Source organism: Arachis hypogaea, chromosome 14 (assembly GCF_003086295.3).
Source record: "Arachis hypogaea cultivar Tifrunner chromosome 14, arahy.Tifrunner.gnm2.J5K5, whole genome shotgun sequence".
Classification (NCBI taxonomy): Eukaryota; Viridiplantae; Streptophyta; class Magnoliopsida; order Fabales; family Fabaceae; genus Arachis; species Arachis hypogaea.
Genome location: NC_092049.1, coordinates 106,104,211 through 106,109,894, shown reverse-complemented (window position 1 = coordinate 106,109,894; position 5,684 = coordinate 106,104,211).

Sequence of the window (5,684 nt, the reverse complement as noted above, 5' to 3'; positions counted from 1 at the left end):
TGAACTCAGGTACTAGAACCCAAAAGAGTGTGTCGGACACTATATCCGTGGGGTGCAAGAAAAAGTGCTGGACATTATACACCAAGAAGCACAAAGAAGGAGTGAGCAGGGAACTATATCCCTGGTTGTGGCGGAAAGGCTACATCCAAAAGGATGTGTCGGGTTGGCAGTTGAACCGACAAGTGATATCACGAGCCAAATAGGATAGGCATTCATCATATGCATCTTCTATATACTTGTTTGATTTGCTTAACTTCAGTTATGCCTAAATGATTCACATGCCTACTTGCTATCTGTTTTACTTGCTGTATATGTATATTACCTGTGCTTTATTTGTCTTCATTACTTGTGTTTTCTACTGGAATTGAGAAGGCTCGGTAGGCGGTGGTGATGGAATTGCAAGGAGGATAGGCTGGTGAAGGCTGTGGGACAGTGGTGATTAGTATTAGTTAGAAATCCCTTAAGTAGATTACCCTGTTTATGGTTTAAGTTATTTATTACTTTAAGCTTGAATACCTTGTATCGATGTAAAGTTCTAGGATTTCCTTTGGCTTTCCGAAACCTTATATCTTATCTATTAGGCACTGTTACTATACTGAGGACTTTCGGTTCTCATACCATATGTTGTTTTTGGTTTTAAATGCAGGTTGCAACCCACCTCGACGAGTTGCAGATTTGTGACAGAGCGGAGGAATGATTCACTTTATTTTGATTGTACTTTACTTTTGTTGTAGTTATTCTCTCATCTATTGTATATATAACTTTGTCGCTTAGAGGCTTTTACTTTAAACTTTGAGAGATAGAAAATAAGCCTTTTATAATACTCTGTTGTATCTCTTGACTAGTGAGCTTAAACTCCGCAAGCTATGACTAGTTCCTTTTGTATATCAGATATATGTTTACTTTGTTTATATGTTTGCTACTACCTTGTATCTTGGAGCTTTACTTCAAGGTTATATATGTATATGTTCTGTCCTTAGCTTTCCTACGCGTTAGTTATCATGTGTAAACGCTTCGGGATTGTAATTCCGCTTTATGCGACTTTGAGCTTTTATTCCTTCATCGGGCTTCTAGTATTACTACTTCTTTCTCTCTCTCTCTCTCTCTCTCTCTATATATATATATATATATATATATATCGTATGAGCTTTAGAACTGTCGTGACACTTTATTATCCTTCGCTTTTCGGCTAGAGGTAATACTTTGGGTAGTAAGGTGTTACACTACGTCATCCAAATGATCTATTATAGCTCTTAGATACTCCTCTATCAGAATAACTGAACTTAATCCCTATTAAGCCTCTCTCTAATATGATTGCCCTCAAACTGTCTATTACTCCATGTAAATTTACTACCTTCAAAATCCAAATCCACCAATTCTCCTTCATTGATGAAGTCATTTATTTTATGTATGGAAGAGCTTGATTTCATTTGCTCTCTATGATATTACAATTTTTTTTGCTTCATAGGGGTTTCCCATATAAAGTGAATAAAGTACTCTTTTGCTGTATTATCTACACATTTGCCCCTTCCTTCCATGCCACCATCAACCCTCCCGATAATCCTGTCTCTAGGCTTAACACAAAAGAACCTTTGCAAAACCTACTCCTTTGATTAACCTCTCCACAATTAGGGTAGTGGTTTTTGTTTCACTTAAGAACACCACTTTAGGAGAATGGGTTTTACACACAAGCCTTTTATGTTGTGAACTGTTAGAAATTTTTTCAAATTTTGATAATTCCACATTATCTTCATAGGTCATCCCATAGTGCTCCATTCACCTTCTATCCTAACTCCGGAGTTTTGCAATGCCCTAACAAACCCTATAGTTTAATCCCTATATGCAAATATGCAAATTCCTTCTCTTCTAACGTTACTTCTTCTTTCCACCTCTTTAAGTTGAGTATATAGTGTTTAAAGAGCCATGGTACACACCTCTCAATGTCATCCATTTCATTCTCAAAGAAGAACTCAAAGATATTTTCTTTATTAGTCAAGACTTTCAGCCCTACTACTTGTCCCCAAATCGAAAGCAATGCTGATTCCATTGTACCTACACTAAACCTATAGAGAAGTTAAAACCTAAAAACCTATAGAGAAGTTAGAATTTATCTCACCAAAACTATGAATAAAAACTATGAAAACTTCTAAAATGAGTGTGTATGTTCATCCCCTCCAAAGACCTCCTTATTTGCATCAGAATTCAATTAGATTGGGCCCAAAATGGGTTTCAATTCGCGAGTCACATGCTCTGTTGAGTGAGGCACGCACTGGGATTCGTACATACGCGTCTATGGTGCGTACACACCACATGCATATACGCGGGCCATGCATACCTGCCACTGTAGCCTTTCCCAATCTCTATTTCTATATAAAATCTCCAACTTTGCATGCTTCTCCTTTATCTTTCCAAGCCATTCTTTCCTCCTAAACCTTAAACCACTCAAACAAACATATCAATGTATCGAATGGAATATAAATAAAATTAATTTGATAATTTACAAATCCAAATAGCATGATTTTAATAATTAAGCACAATTAGGAGATAATTCACAAAAGTATGCATTTTCAAAGAATAAGTACAGGATAAGTTGATAAATTTCACTCTTTTTAACCCAAAAATCATCATAAAATATGACTTTATCAGAGATGTACTTATTTTTATTTTGGTAAATTTTTTTCGATAAAAAAATGGACGTTTATCTCAAGGTCTATTTTTTCTGATTTTTGGTATGTGAATTAAACTTTTTTTTGGCCATATGTTGAAGGTGCATTACAAAGAATTGTGATTTTTAGTAATCATATCTTTCTTTCTATAATAATTCAAATATTTTGTTTTTTTTACGTCCACGATATACTAATAATATTCTTTTGTTAAGAGTTGGATCGATCTTTGTTACAAGGCTTATCGATATTTCTTTCGCAGACCTAGGATGTTTCTTTTTTATAATGCTCAAAATTATTTTTTGGCAAATATAAAGCAATTAGGTATCTTTGGATGCTTCTTTAGGAGTTTATATATGTTTTTGATAGCCTAGATTCAGATGTTCTTTTTTTATGATGTTTGATAAACCACTATTTTATGGTTTATCTTGTGCTCAATTGAGTTGTTTTTATCAAGTCTTTGCACACTTATTCATACTAATTGCATGGTTTTACATTTTCCTTCCTAATTTTGTGCTATGATTGAAAACATGCCTCTTTGGAGCGTGACAGAGCCGCGTGCTGGACATATCAGAAATCGCTGGGAGCGACTTCTGGGCTATTTTTGACCCAGTTTTTAGCCCAGAAAACACAGATTAGAGGCTACAAAGTGGGGGAATCAATCAATACATTCATACAACTTCTCATTATTCAGATTTTAGGTTTAGATGTAGTTTTCTAGAGAGAGAGAGGCACTCTCCTCTCTCTTAGGTTTTAGGATTAGGATTTCTTCTTCTTCTCAATTCCAGGTTCGATGTTCCTTTAATTTAGTTTCTTTTCTACTTTTATTTGTCTTAGTATTCTACTTTATTTATTTCCCCTATTGATTACTTTATGTTGCTATTTGGTTTATGAATTCTAATGTTAGACTTGATTTTCTATTTAATGCAATTTGAGGTATTTCATATTTATAATTTTAATTTAGCTTTTTACATTCTTAGCTTGAATTGATTAATTGGAGACACTTGAGTTATCAAACTCCTTTGTTGATTGATAATTGGAATTTGCTGGTTAGTTTGGATCCCTCTAAAGCTAGTCTTTCCTTAGGAGTTGACTAGGACTTGAGGAATCAAATTGATTAGTCCACTTGACTTTCCTTTATTTAGTAAGGGTTAACTAAGTGGGAGCAATGAACAATTCTCATCACAATTGATAAGGATGACTAGGATAGGACGTCCAGTTTTCATACCTTGCTAAGAGTTTTCTTAATTATTAATTTACTTTCTCGCAATTTATTTTTCCTATTCATTATTCAAAACCCAAAAAGATGCAATCCCATAACCAATAATAAACACACTTCCATGCAATTCTTTGAGAGACGACCCGAGGTTTAAATACTTCGGTTATTACTTTTTAGGGGTTTTGTTACTTGTGACAACCAAACTTTTGTACGAAAGGATTCTTTGTTGGTTTAGAAACTATACTTTCAATGAGGATATATTTGTGAATTTCTTTACCATCAGAAAATCCGTTCGTAAAAAATGGCGCCGTTGCCGGAGAATTGCAAACGTGTGCCTTATTATTGGTTATTGTAAATATTTGCTTTTTGCTTATTTATTTGTTTTTGTTTTTAATTTTTATTAGCTACTATGAATTCTCACCCCTGTCGCTATGAGTTTGGTTCCAATGTTGTTATAAGAAATGGAAACTATAATGAGAATAGGCATCAAGGTTGGAACAATCAAAGATAGGAGGAGCCACAAAGATTTGATCAACCCTCTTGGCAACAACCCCCTCCAATGCGCTATCACCAACAACCATTTTGTGATGCATACCAAGACAATAGTTATGGTGGACCCTTTCGTGACAACCAACCTCCACCAAATTACTATGGTCAAGAGCCATTCCGAGGTGCGTACCAAGATGATAGATATGGTGGACCCCCTTGTAGTTACCAACAAGCCCCACCATATGCTTATGATCCACCTCCTCAACACAGGTTTGAACCACCAAACTCACAAGTCCCCTACTACCAAACACCCTCACATGACCCTAACCCTTATCTACCATATCAACCACCCTATGAGCCTTATGAGCCATACATAGATCCATCCCAATTCCAACCCAATTACTCCCAAGAACCACTACCATATACCATGTCCATATCCATCAACCCAAGAGCCATATGATCATAATCATGTTATTCAAGCTGGACAAGAGTCAAGGGATCATCTCAAGGAAGCAATGGATCAACTTCAAGCAACCATCCGTCAAAAGTTTGGCCCAAGAGACTCATGCAATGAACAAAGCATTCCCACGGATGAGTGTGTTGAGCAACAAGTAGAAAAGATGGAGAGTGTTGAACCGCCACATCCTTATTAAGAAGAACCACCTCCGTATCATGAACCCTTTCCCCCAAGTAATGAACCCTCATATCCACCCCAATATCCAATGAATGAAACCCTTGGTGTACTTCTTCAAGGGCAAGAAGAGATGGAAAAGAAGGTACTAGAATTCATGGCTGCCTTGACTGATGTAGTAAACCGATTAGCTTCCCAACATTTGAACACTCAAAGTACTCCCATGGCTATATGTGGAGAATCTAAAGAAGAGCGTAGCATGAAGGAGACACTAGAAACTCCGGTGGACAATGAGGAACATGGCTTTGTATTGGAACAAGTGGAGGAAGCCATAATAGTTGTAGAGGAAGAAGTGGTTGAAGATTTAGGAGATGCTGAACCTCCATGGGAATCTAGAGTTGTAGAGTATTTCTCCAAGAAGATTAAAATTGATGTCAAGAAGGCCAGTGCACAACCTCCATGGCATATTCCCTATGATGACTTGGATGGGATAGATCAAGAAGCAAGTTCCCTTGGTGATGAAGATCATGTATCAAGCCCTTCTAGTGATGAATCTACATCCGCAAATGAACTCCTTGAATATGAAGACTCTTCTCTGATTGAGTCTGCAAATGATGTGGAAGTAGAAGCCCTTCAAAAAGGATGAACGGGAGTTGAACATGCATTATCAAGATCATTGGAG